A 14,531-nucleotide genomic window follows, 5' to 3' on the forward strand; every position below is an offset into this window, starting at 1 on the left:
ACCATTTTGCCTTCCAGGGTTCATCTGCATCATGGGGCTAGGAATGTCTGCCTTGCAGAGTTAATTAAATAGAAGCAAAGCATATATATAAAGCATCTGACACAGTGTGACTCACAGAGTATGTTTTTCCTAATAAGTTGTTGAGTGCAACAACAACTTATTAGCAAGGGGAAGGTCTTATTTCTACTCAGCTGTGTGGTACAGGGCTCTTTGCAAGTGCTTTAAAAGCAACAACATGTAGTAGGATCTGTTAGACATCTTATCCAAATGCATTTTATGGAGAGCAGATATGTGCTTAGACTACATCTCCCAGCTATGTGAGGCTTGTGGCTAAGTTCACACCTATAAGATGCGGGTAGGAGTTGTTGGCTGTAGCTTCTATAAAGGCCCATTCGAAAATAAGGATTTGATGGCTGGAACTTCACCAACCATTTTGGCCCATAAGGTAAATCCATGGGTGGGAGCCATGCTGTAAAGACAATATAACACAGAGAGTTTGGATCCCTGGGCTACCTAACACATTCTTTTGTGACAGAGTTTTAAAAAGCGTAGGGTTTAGAATATCAAAATTTGGGGGTATTTGTTACAGGTATGTGAATCCCATCAACTCATCTGTTGATGTAGCAGGTATGAAGTGCCTACTGGGCCATGCTCTGATTCCAGTATTTCCCATCCTTCCTGGAAGTGTCCTTGGAAACATCATGCCACCAGCTGGAAGCTGGGTGGCCAGTGTAAGTAGGAGATAGTATTAGACATACAAAGGCAGGAAACTGGAAGCAGCCCCCCTTCCTGGGAGAAAGAAGAGCCAAACCTTGGACTCTTGTTTCCCTTCCGTCTCTCACCGACTTTGGAGATTGGTCGATGATCACAGAGGGAGTCAGAGCCACACTCGGACTCCTCGCAGCCAGGCAGAACGCAGCCCGAGCGGAACTTTATAACCACTTGCAGCCCAGCCTACCACTTTCTCCCGCCCTCGTCTCCGCCTCCGCCCGGCCCACCAACCCCACAGTGACTGTGCCCTCTCACCACGCCCAGAGTCTCCCTTTGCATCACTGGCTGCTACGAGCTATCATTGGCCAGTGCGCGTCACGTGCAGCGGGGCACCCTGCAATTAGAGCAGAGGAGGGTACCGAGAAGCGGCTTCACCGCCCCTGGTGAAGGGTCTGCACGCTGCGCTGTTGCTGGGCGTGTGGGTGAGACGGTGATGGGTGGTGGTACTGACAGTCCTGCCGAAGGAGGGCAGGGATCCCGCCGCCCCTGAGTTCCAAGCTTGGCTTGTGAAAGCCGCGTCGGGCGGGGCTGCGTCAGCGGAGCTGACGACCTACTGCAGAGGCAGCAGCACCAACGGCTCCCCGGCGTCCTGATGTCCTGCTCCTAAGTGGTGAGCGCTGCGGCCCCTTTGTTGGAGGCAGGGGGGTTTCGGGCCGCACTTTCGGGAGCTGCAGGGTCCGTGAGGCTCTGGGTCTTGAGAAGGTGAATGTCAGGATTCTCATGTGGAAGCTCCCGATTTTCCAATGCTGGCAACAAGTTAAAAGTAAATCATTAAAATACTGGGGGATCCACAGGAAACCGTTGTGACTGATGGAGATCTGATTCTGCCCTCATTTGCAGTGTAACTTGACCGAGTCATCTCTCTCTAGGACTTGCGTTCTGTGCTCATATTCTCAGGAGCAAAAAGGGCTTAGAGAATACAGTGTCTCTTGCCCTCCCCTAAAGGCTGCAGAGCATAAGCATGTGTACAAGTCTCACTGTGACTTTTAAATGTCAAGGGAGCTGGTGGAGTAGGAGAGAAAATGTCTAGAAAGGATCCCTGGAGGGAGGTAATGAGAAAAAGGTGCAAAACACTGCTTTTGGGGAAGAGAAGCAGATGTTTCTAGATAATTGTATATAAAGGGATTAAAGCAAACTAGCATTCATATACTTATGTGAACACACTCATAATTTTACTTGGTCTTCTCTTTCTGTATGAAAACAATTGAGTCTCAAAAGGTTTGGGTGTCTTTCTGTAGTCAGAACTATTAAATGGAAAAACTGAAATTAAACCCAAGAGTGCAGGGCTCCACACACACCTGCTCATCGTGTTGTCTCTCAGCCTCCAGTCCAGTGTGTCCAAACGTCTTTGTGCACAAGAATTCCACCTTGTGACTAGCACCCACCCCCCTTTCAGAAATGTGGATTTAGTATCTGGAAGTGGGCCTGGGAATTTGCATTTTAACCACTTTCCTAGGTGATTCCATTTTGGTGATCCGGGGAACATTTTGAGAACTACTGTAGTCTTAATTTCCCACTTAGTCCACATGGGGCTTAGCTTACGTGGAGTTGTACCCAAGGGATTCAATATTTCCCTTCCTGAGCAGGGATTCCATCTCCTCTGCCAGACAGGTGAATGACCAAGCTTCAGCAGGAAATTCTTTACTATCAGAAGCCGAGCCTTATGTGATAGCACCTTGCACTGCTGAATACCTCTTCAGTTTGAGAAAGTGCTGACAATTTGCTTTGTGGGTTTTTTGTTTGTTTGTTTGTTTGTTGTTTTTTGGGGGGGGTAGTAGAGCTTTTTTCAGTGATATTCTGACCTTTCTAAAAAAACAGATCAAGGCATTTATTTCAAAGTTAATGTGAAACAAGCTTTAAAACACTATGAAAAAAACCCTTTAAAAACCACAATTCATCCATAAATGCCACCAGTCTAACAGAATTACTTTCCTGTTCTCTCATATTGTCCTATAAATATTAACCATCTCCTTGTTGTTAATCATGTAGATCAGGGTGTCAAACTCATTTTCACCAGGAGCCACATCAGCCTGTTGGTTGCCTTCAAGGGCCAAATATAATTTTAGGAATGTATAAGTGTAACTACTTTTATACAGGGGCAAGGAGTTTGGTGTTGCTGCTGGGCAGAAACAAGGTACCCAGCCAGATAAAACAAGGTGGAGGGCTGGATTCTGCCCACAGGCCTTGTGTTTGCCACCTGTGGTGTAGATTGTTCAGTTTAACAAAATTTAGAAAATTTTTCCAAGAGATGGGCTTGAACTTTAAGTTCCGGTTGGAAACCTGAAAATTACCCTGAAGATAAATCTTAAATCATTCTATTAAAGGTATATCTCTTCATTTTTCCAAACTAAAAAATGCCTTCAAGTCTGAAGATTTTTAGTTATAAAATAAGTGGTATAGCGGGTTTGAAAATGTATACATAGAAATGTTTCCTTTCTAGTGGCTTTATCTGTTCTTTCCCATATCACTTCAACCTCACCAAATCAAACATGTAATTTAGTTATTTAATTTACTTATATATTTCTCATTGTAAAAATGATATAAATGAATAAATATTTCTTTGCAAATAACTATCATTTAATGCACTCAGTGCATGTTACTGGAAAAAGTTGTATATACATTTTATATATATGTTTTATATATATATATTTTTTCCCTGTAGAGACAACATGGAGTAGAAGAAATAAAGTGGGCTTTGGTTTAAGGAAGAACTGGTATTCTAATCCCTATTCCAGCACTTCCCTGACCTTGCGCCAGTGACTTCCTCTCTCTCACTTTGCTTATATTTAAAATGGGGACAATATCTCCAGAGTTTTATTACTATACCATGTACTGTATAAAACCCTGGTAGAGTAATAAGCATAACTATTTTTCTTTTGTTGTTTCTCATTCTCCTTCACTCTTTTTAAAGGATATTTGTGAGTTCCAACCCTGCTGTAATAATTCAGGGTCATTTTCATTTCCAAAAAAAGATGCAACTTTTTTGAGGACCTACAATGTCTTAAGCATTTTTAACAACCCTTAAAAATAATTATCCAGCTTTTAAAAACATTTGTGAGAAATCTAAGAGCATAGACAACTTAGCTCTTTGTTATATTTTGCTCCCTATTACTGAAATCATCCATTTGTTAATTCAGTAAATACTTATGGATGCTTGTTAGTGTCAGGTACTATGTTAGATAGACAAGGTATACCAGTGAAGAAGACAGGGTAATTACTGATTGTGATAAATGCTTGAACAGTAAAACTGTAAAGTCTCTGAATGTTAACCTAGTGAGGAAATGTGTTTCACACTGAGTGTCATTTGTAACAAAATATTTGTTAGAAAATTCTCTTAAATTTAGGTCTTCTCAGTTAAGATTGTGCAGGTAGGTTGTGTCAGAAAATGGGGAATTTAAGGAAAATAAATTATCACAGTTGAAGATTTCCCAGTTCTGAAATACTGTTTATAGGTGATCCAAGAGATGTAGCTTTCATTTGTTCCGTTAAAATGGCACTGCTTTGATAGTCTTTTGGCTTAACTTCTAGGAAGTTATAATCTTATTTTTTCTTTGAAATCATTCCCTTTGACAGCAATTATATGGACCTCTAGTTTGGTAGAAAATTATGTACAAAAATCTTTCTTTTTTATGTAAAATTTATTGATTTTTAAGCCAATGGGAATTTTAACACAAACAATGAGTATGGACTGACCATTAAAACAGGTGTGTGAGAAAACTAGCCCATTAACCTTAGACATAATGCAGAAGCTACCTCTTTTAATTTTTCTCATTGATCAAACATCGATCTGTCTGATCACAGCAAAGTGAATAGATTGGCTTTTTAAAGAAACTGAATTTTGCAAGTGACTATTAGTAATGAAGATTCAAAACTCCCTAACTACCTTTACTTGCATGAAAAATAACTTAAAATAGTAATAGGTATTCTGCTTTAGCATTTTCTCAGTTTGTTATTAATCATGCTTTCTGGCTATGTGGTTAAATATTTGAACATTACTTTTTTGTCATGGTTTAAAATCTAACATTTGGAGACTGAAGATGGTGGTAAGGTAGGAGGGAGCGGATTCCACTTCCCCCTACACAAGGGAGAAAAACCTGGCTGATTTATGGAGGAACAGAGCAAACAGCCAACAGTACCCCAGCATATATAAAGGTAGGAAACCAAAAATTGTAGAGGACATTGAAAAACCAGATGGTAAGTAGAGGGCTTCAGGACAGTAAGGTCCCTGGGACCAGGAAGGCTGCAACCAGAGGCCCAGCACCCACCAGGTCTGCCATAGGGTTCTTGGGAGAGAGCTGGATCAATGGCTGCCTCCCCGGCCAAACAATGTTTGAGCAGCACTGGGAGAGACCTGGTTGCTTGAAGTTGCAGAGAGGGCAATAAGGACTAAGTGGCAAACACACAGGGGCTGTGAGTATTCACAGTCTATGGATGCTGGCTGGGGAGAGTTAAGAGTTGGGCCTTGACAAACCCTGACCCAGCAGTCCCCAGTCTTTATTTTTTATTTATCTTTCAACTCCTTTTTCTTCTCTTTCCTTCTTTCTTGTCTTATTCCTTCTTCCTTTCTTTCCCATTTTATATCTTCTTTCTTTTTTTTTAATTCCCACAAGTGAGACAGATAACCTGGAACTCTGAAAAGACCAAATTTGGACCCAAAAAGGGGTCATCCCAATAGCTGAGACAGTGAGACAGCTTTCATTTTGCTGTTACAGAGAAACTGCAAGTTATTGCACATTTGTATTGTTATTTTTTCATTATTCTTACATGTTTTATTTTAATAGTATTTTTGTATTCCTCTTCTTTCTGTTTAGTCTTCTTTGCTCAGCTAGATAAATTGCATTGTTTGGTTTTCCTTGTTCTCTTTTTCATAGTGTATTTTTAATTTACTATCATTCACTTCACTTGTATTCAATTAGCACACTACTCAAGGTCCTACACTTCCTATTCTTGTTATCCAGATCACATGGACTCTGTCATATGATTATTGCTCCATTATGATTGTAAATAATAGCTGTTCCATACAATTGTTAAATACTACACAACACCCCTCCCAGATCTTAGCCCACTTCATGGTTTCCTGAACTCTATTACTCTGGTGGTTAAATATATATTCTCACACACTACACCTATTTACTATCCTTTACTCTCACCTTATCTCAGAATCTGACTTCTCACAATCTCACTGCTTTCTAGATCCAGCTCAACAATTCTTTTCTCCACAGGAAGGATTTTATCTTCTTTCCACCCTTTCTAAAAAATGACTAGTTGGGCGGAATATCATGGTTAACACTATACATAGCCAAAGGATCTCCCATCTCTTCATTACAACCTGCTACTGTAAATATCATACAGTGTACTCTTGCTGTCTTACACCATTTTGCCTTACCCCTCCAACTGATCACAAAAAAGTGTAGGTGGAAGCTGTGAATACCAGTATACTGCTAGAAGAGGAAACCTAACAACAAAGGAACCACCAACAATAACAACAGAAGAAGGTGAGGGAGGGAGTAGAAGCCACACTAACCTCAATCCAGGACCTATCTGAAGATACAGCTAAATAGTGGAGAAATTACCCAGAACAACTGAACAAGAGCAAGAGCAAATCCTCAAAACCTTGTACCAGCTTCAACACAACCTGCTCTCACCAGCACAACAAAATACAAGTTGTGGTGGACAGAGTGACTCTCAGTTAACCAGCTGGTGAGAAGGACCCACTAAAGAAAGACCCAACAATCAAAACCTGAAGACAAACACAAAGCCAACATAAATGACAGCCCAAGATCAGTGAGCCTGGGAGATCAAGAAGACTACACTACTGAATCTCACAGGTATTCTACCAGAGAAGTTCATACCATAAACCCAGGGTGTCAGAACAGATTAATTTAAGAAGCTGAGGCTAACAAGAAGAGTCTCAAAAACAATGAGAAGACAAAGAAGCAATCCCAAAATAAAAGGAAAGGAGGAATCCTCAGAAAGAATGCCAAAAGAAATAAAGGCAACTCAATGAACAGAAACTGAGTTCAAAGCAATGGTTATCAGGAAGCTCATTGAGCTCACAGTGAATTACCAGAAACTGCAGGAAAACTACAATGAACTCATTGCAGATTATATCAACATGAAAAAGGAAATAGAAACTACCAACAAGGATCAAGAAGAAATGAAGAATACAATTTCTGAATGGAAGAACACAGTAGAAGGAATATCAAAAGCAGGATTGATGAAGCAGAAGATCAGATCAGCAAGCTGTAGGATGTAGTAGACAAAAACACCCAGAAAGAGCAAGAAAAGGAACAAGCTCAGAAAGAATAAAGAGGCATTAAAGGAAATGCAGGACAACATGAAACGTAATAATATCCACATAATGGGGTTACCAGAAGGAGAAGAAGAAGAGCAAGGGATAGAAAACCTGTTTGAAAAAGTAGTGATAGGAAACTTCTCTAATTTGATGAAAGAAAAAGTCACACAAATCCAGGAAGCACAGAGAGTTCCAATCAAGAGGAACCTAAAGAGGCCCACTTCAAGGCACATCATCATTAAAATGGCAAAATTCCAAGGCAAAGAGAGAATCTTAAAGGCAGCAAGGGAGAAACAGGAAGTAACATATAAGGGAGCCCCAATAAGGTTAGATGCTTACTTCTCAAAGGAAATGCTCCAAACAAGAAGAGAATGGCAAGAAATATTCTAAGTAATGAGAACCAGAGGTCTACAACCAAGGCTAATTTACCCAGCAAGGCTCTCAATCAAGATAGAAGGCTGAATAAAGAGCTTCCAAGACAAAAGAAGTCTAAAAGAATAAACCTGCACCAAACCAGCTCTGCAAGAGATGCTAAAGGGACTGCTTTAAGGAAAGGAAGGAAAGAGAGAGACAGAGAGGAACACAGGTACAAAAAGGGCAATGAATAAGTACCTATCAGTAATAACCTTAAACATAAATGGATTAAAGGTTCCAATCAAAAGACATAGAATAGAGCCCTGGCTGGTGTAGCTCAGTGGATTGAGCGCTGGCCTTCGAACCAGAGTGTCGCAGTTCCATTCCCAGTCAGGGCACATGTCTGGGTTGCAGGCCAGTTTCCAGGAGGGGACACACGAGAGGCAACCATACATTGATGTTTCTCTCCCTCTCTCCTTCCCTTCCCCTCTAAAGATGGATGAATAAAATCTTAAAAAAAAAAAAAACATAGAATAGCTGAATGGATAAGAAAGCATGACCCACACATATGCTGCCTACAAAGACCTACCTCAGGACAAAAGAACTACACAGACTGAAAGTGAAGAGCTGGAAACAAACTTTCCAAGCAAATGGACGAGGAAAAAAAAGAGCCGGAGTAGCAATACTAATATCAGACAAAATAGACTTCAAAAAAAGGGGCATAAAGACAGACCCAGAAGGTCATCTCATAATACTCAAGGGAAGAATCCATCAAGAAGACATAAATATTGTAAATATATATGCACTGAACATAGGAGCACTCAAATATATAAAGAAAATCTTAGAGGACTTCAAGAAAGATATAGACAGCAACACAATTATAGTAGGGGATTTTAACGCCCCACTGTCAAAAATGGACAGATCTTCCAAACAAAATACCAACAAAGCTATTGTGGCATTGAACAATGCTCTAGATGAAATGGAATTAACTGATATATACATAGAGCCTTTCATCCCAAAGAAGCTAGATACACATTCTTTTCAAATGCATATGGAACATTTTCAAAAATAGACCACATGAGAGGACACAAAACAAGCCTCAACAAATTCAAGAATATTGAAATCATATCAAACATTTTCTCTGGCCCCAAGGGACTGAAACTAGAAACCAACCCCAAGGAAAAACACCCAAAACACTCAAAATTATGGAAATCGAATATCATGCTACTAAACTATGCATGGGTCAAGAATGAAATTAGGGAAGAAATCAAAAAGTTTCTGGAAACAAACGAAAATGAACTCACAACAATCCAAAACTTATGGGGCGCAGTGAAGGCAGTCCTGAGAGGGAAGTTTATAGCGATACAAGCCTACCTAAAAAAGGTAAAAACATTTTAAACAAACAGCCTAACCCTATGCCTAAAAGAACTCAAGGGACAACAATGAAGGCAGACCAGAGCAAGTAGAAGGAAAGAAATAATCAAGATCAGACCAGAATTAAATGACATAGAGCCTAAAAGCACAATTTTAAGGATCAATAAATCAGGAGCTCATTCTTTGAAAAGATAAACAAAATTGACAAGCCTTTAAGTAGGCTCATCAAGAAAAAAGAGAACCAAAATAAACATAGTCAGAATTGAAAGAGGAGAGATTACAACTGTCACCACAGAAATACAAAGGATTGTAAGAAATTGCTATGAATAACTGTTTGCCAAGAAATTTGAAAACCTAGGGGAAATGGACAAATTTCTAGAAAAATATAATCTTCCAAAACTCAATGAAGAAGAAGCAGAAAGCCTTAACAGACCAATAACAGCTGATGAAATTGACGTAGTAATCAAAAAATTTCTGACACACGAAAGCCCTGAGTCTGATGGTTTCACAGGAGAATTCTACAAAGCATTTATGGAAGAGCTAACCCCTATCCTTCACAGACTATTCCAAAAAATCCAAAATGACGGAAGACTCCAAAACTCTTTTTATGAAGCTAGCATCATCCTAATCCCAAAACTAGACAAAAACACAACAAAGAAAGACAATTTTAGGCCAATATGGCTGATGAACATAGATACTAAACTCCTCAACAAAATAGTGGCAGACCACATCCAACAATACATTGAAAAGATCATACACCATGATCAAGTGGGATTCATCCCAGGGATGCAAGAATGGTACAATATTTGCAAATCAATAAATGCAATACATCACATAAACAAAAGCAAAGACAAAAACCACATGATCATGTCAATACATGTGGAAAAAGTGTTTGATAAGGTACAGCACCCATTTATGATAAAAACACTCAGCAAAGTGGGAATAGAGGGAGCATTCCTCAACATAATAAAGGCTATACAGCCAACATCCTACTCAATGGGTAAAAACTAAAAGCTTTTCTACCAAGATCAGGAACAATACAAGGTTGTCTAGTTTCACCACTTGTATTCAACATAGTATTGGAAGTTTTAGCCACAGCAATAAGACAGGAAAAAGAAATAAAAGGCATCCAAATCAGAAAGGAGGAAACAAAACTGTCGTTGTTTCCAGATAACTTGATAATGTACATAGAAAATTCTATAGACTCTTCCAAAAAACTGCTTGACCCAATAAATGAATTTGGCAAAACAGTGGAATACAAAGTCAATATCCAGAAATCAAAGGCATTTTTGTATACCAACAATGAAACAGCAGAAGCAGAAATCAAGAGAAAAAGTCCCATTTGATATGGCAATAAAAAATGAAGTACCTATGAATAAACCTAACCAAGAAGGTAAAAGATCTGTACTCAGAAAACTGCACAACACTGAGGAAAGAAATTAAGGAAGACAAACAAATGGAAACATATACCGTGTTCATGGATTGGAAGAATTAATATCGTCAAAATGTCCATACTACCAGAAGCAACTTACAGATTCAATGCAATATTTATTAAAGTACCAATGACATATTTCACAGACATAGAACAAACATTTGAGAAATATATATGGAACCATAAACAACCCCGAACACCTGCTGCAATTTTGAAAAAGAAGAGCAAAGTAGGAGGGATCACAATTTGATAATAAACTGTATTACAGGGCCACTGTAATCAAAACAACCTAGTACTGGCATAAAAACAGGCACATAGACCAATGGAACAGAATAGAGAGTCCAGAAATAAACCAAAGTTTCTATGGTCAATTAATGTTCAACAAAAGGGGAAGAAGCATAAAATGGAGTAAAAATATCCTCTTCAATAAATGGTGTTGGAAGAGCTGGACAGCTACATGTAAAAAAATGAAACTCGAGCACCAACTTCCACCATACACAAAAATAAGTTCAAGGTGGATAAAAGACTTAAATATAAGTCGTGACACCATTAACGTCCTGGAGGAGAACATAGGCAGGAAAATCTCAGATATTTCACACAGCAACATTTTCACTGATATGTCCCCTAGAAGGGACATAAAGGAAAGAATAAACAAATGGGATCTCATCAAAATAAAAAGCTTCTGCATGGCTAAAAAAAACAGCATTAAAATAAAAAGGGAACCAAGTGCATACAAAAACACATTTGCCAAAGATATCTCAGACAAGGGTTTAATATTCCAAATATATAAAGAACTTACATGACTCCACTCTAAGAAGACAAGCAAACCAATTAAAAAATGGGTAAAGAACTTGAACAGACACGTTTCCAAGGAGGACATACAGAGGATCCAGAGGCACATGAAAAGATTCTCAGTGTTGGTAGCTATCAGAGAGTTGCAAATTAAAACCACAATGAAATACTAATTCACACCAGTCATAATGGCCATCATAAACAAAGCAACAAACAACAAGTGTTGGAGAGGTTGTGGAGAAAAGATTACTTTAGTTCACTGTTGGTGGGATTGCAGACTGGTACAACCACTATGGAAAACACTATGGGATTTTCTCAGAAAACTAAAAATGGATCTGCCTTTTGACCCAGAAATTCCACTGCTAGGATTATATCCTAAGAACCCTGAAACACCAATCCAAAAGAATCTATGCACCCCAATGTTCATAGCAGCACAATTTACAATAGCCAAGTGCCTGGAGCAGCCTAGGTGCCCATCAGTGAGTGAAGGGATCAAAAAACTATGGTACATCTACATAGTGGAATTCTATGTAGCAAAAAGAAAAAAAAAGGACTTCCTACCCTTTGTGACAGCATAGATGGAACTGGAAAGCATTATACTAAGTGAAATAAGCCAGGTGGTAAAAGACCAATTCCATATGATCCCACCTTTAACAAGAGTCTAATCAACAAAACAAATAAACAAGCAAAATATAACCAAAGAAACTGAAATAGAGAACAGGCTGAGAGTGACCAGAGGGGAGGGGGGAGGGAATTTCACTGGAAAAGGGAAGGGTTTTCAGGAAAAAGTATAGAGGACACATGGACAATAACAAGGTGGGGTGGAAACGGGAGGGAGGTGGGGAGGGCTGGTGGGCTAGGCTGGGATGGAGGTAAAAGGCAGAAAATTACTTGAACAACAATTAAAATAATAAAAAGAATTTAGCCCTGACTGGTGTAGCCTGTGAACCAAAGGATCTTGGTTTGATTCCCAGTCAGGGTACATGCCTGGGTTGCAGAGCAGTTCCCATTCAGGGGACCCGCAAGAGACAACCATACATTTATTGATATTTCCATATTTCTCTCCTCTCCTTCCCTTCCTTTCTAAAAAAAAAGATAAATAAAAAATCTTTTAAAAATTGAAAAAAATTATAAAGGAATGAAAGTCATCCATACTCCCATTATCAGCATTTACATTAATCTATTTCAAGGCTATGAGATTTTTTTTCTCTGCGTATTTGTTTTATAAACTATGTGTACAATTTTTTAATAGAAATAATTTTACCATTTTAGCTCTGACTGGTGTGGCTCAGTGGATTGGGTGTGGTCCTGCAAACTTAAAGGTCACCAATTGTATTCCTGGTCAGAGCACATGCCTGTGTTCTGGGCCAGGAACCCAATTGGAGACATGCTAGATGCAACCAATGATATTTCTCTCATTAATGTTTCTCTCTCTTTCTTCCTCTATTCCTCTCCCTCTTAAAATAAATACAGTTTTTTTTTAATTAAAAAGAAATGTTTTACCATTTTAAATCAATTTGTAACATTTCAGTATGTTGCTGAAATAATGTATTGCAGCTAATTCCAGTGTCTGTTTTTCCCAGCTCCTCCACCTGATTTCTCTTGCAGGCCAGGTTCCTCCTAGACGCTGACCATCCTGAGATGGATACTTTAAAATATTCACTGCCATTATTGCTCTTATTTCTTTAACTTGTCTTATATTTCTGTACTTTATGTTAGCAGCTTAGCTGAACAAGCTTATCTTCACCATGTCCTAGTGAGCCCTGTTACTGGACTGCTAACCCTTTTCCTCACAGCTGAGTTAATTTTCTCAGCCCCAGTGCTGACTAATCTCCACATTTCCTCTACTTGGCCGTTTTGCAAAGGTCCTAGTATATATACATCTAACTTAGCCTGCCTAATTTTGTCGGTAAAAGGCTTTACAAAGTTAGCTGACTCTAATCAGTGTTTTCTTTCCTCTGAGCAAAAAGCCCATGGAAAACAGATGATAAGCATGACCCCGGAGGAGGTTTTCTTCTCTTTGATTAGTCGTGTGTGTTTCCTGGTGCACATGGGAAAAGTATTCTCATTTAGATAATTTTTCTCTTCCACCTAATGCAAACAATTTGATATTTCAGCAGGGAAATGTTGATCTTTAAAGTGTGAATGCCCTTAATGGTCTAAATTGCTCTAAAGAGATTGTGAAGATCAGTAGTAGACCTTGATAGACAATCAAACTTTAAAATTCTTGACATTTGTGAAAATGAAATAAAACTGAAATATTTTTCCTTATATTAAATTTTAGACTTTTAAGTTTTATACTTTTTTAAAAACTAATTTTTCTAGGTGATTTAACAACATGGGGTGGAAGTAGTATCATTTTTGTCACCTAATTGGTGGTGTTTATTGGTTTCAGCAGAGAGAATCCTGCTGCATTGGGCATTAGGGGAAGAGATCTTAACATATATTAATCACTAATTTTGTACCAGCCATTGTGCCCAAGTCAACCTGTTATTGTCAAAAGTTTTTGTCATGAATAGATGTCCGATTTTGTTTCTGCTGGATGTATTAACATGATCGTATGATTTTTCTTGTTCAATCTATTAATATGATAAATTACATTAATTGATTTACAAAAGTTGAATCAGCCTTGCATTGTTGGGATGAACCCCATATGATCATGATATATTACCCTTTTTATATGTTGCTGGACTCAGTTTGCTAGTATTAACATCTAAATTAATGAAAGGTATTGGTTTATAGTTTTCTTTTTCGTAATATATTTATCTAGTTTTGGAATAGGTAAATGCTGGCCTTAGAAAATGAGTTGGGAAGTGGTCTCTCTTCTGTTTTATGGGAGAGATTGTAAAAATGGTATTATTCTCCCTTAAACGGTGTAGTGAAATTCACTAGTGAAACCATCTGAGCCTGGTGGTTTCTTTTGGGGGGAAGGTTTTCTACTAATTTAATTTTTTGTTAGATATAGGTCTGTTTATATCACCTGTATATTCTTGAGTGAGTTTTGGTAGTTTGTAGCCTTCAAGGATTGGTCTATTTAAATGATCAAATTTATGGTCACAGATCTGTTTGTAGTATTCCCTTATTATCTTTTTGATATCTGTGGGATTAGTAGTGATGAGCCCTATTTTATTTCCAATATTGGTAATTTGTGTGTTCTCTTTTTTTTCTTGGTTAATTTGGCTACAAACTTGTCATTTCCATCCTTCTACTTTCTTTAGGTTTAATTTGTTTTTCTTTATCTAGTTTCCTAAGTTGGAAGCTTAGGTTATTGGTTTTAGATCTTTCTTTTGTCCCAAAATATGCACTTAATACTATAAATTTTTCTGGAAGCACTATTTTAGCTCTCTCCTATAAATTTTGATGCTGTATTTGAAAAATACTTTTAATTGTAGTAAAATACACATAACAGAAAATGTACCATCTTCATTATGTTTGAGTATAGTCCAGTGGTATTAAATATATTCACTTTGTTGTGCAGGGTAACTTGCATTTTTATTTAGTTGAAAATATTTA

The 14,531-nt window shown here is 38.3% G+C and overlaps 1 protein-coding gene across 1 annotated transcript in view; it reads left to right on the forward strand.

Annotated features, from left to right (window-relative positions):
- Positions 1 to 1,113: 1,113 nt before the first annotated feature.
- The window catches only part of PTPDC1 (protein tyrosine phosphatase domain containing 1), a 98,523-nt gene continuing 85,105 nt past the window's right edge, over positions 1,114 to 14,531 (forward strand). The window contains exon 1 of the mRNA XM_037146387.2: positions 1,114 to 1,381. The gene's annotated coding sequence lies outside the window, so the exon portion shown is untranslated. The remainder of the gene's footprint in view (positions 1,382 to 14,531) is intronic.

The sequence above is a fragment of the Artibeus jamaicensis genome, unplaced genomic scaffold (genome assembly GCF_021234435.1).
Source record: "Artibeus jamaicensis isolate MK-2021 breed Jamaican fruit bat unplaced genomic scaffold, CSHL_Jam_final scaffold_1964, whole genome shotgun sequence".
Taxonomy (NCBI): Eukaryota; Metazoa; Chordata; class Mammalia; order Chiroptera; family Phyllostomidae; genus Artibeus; species Artibeus jamaicensis.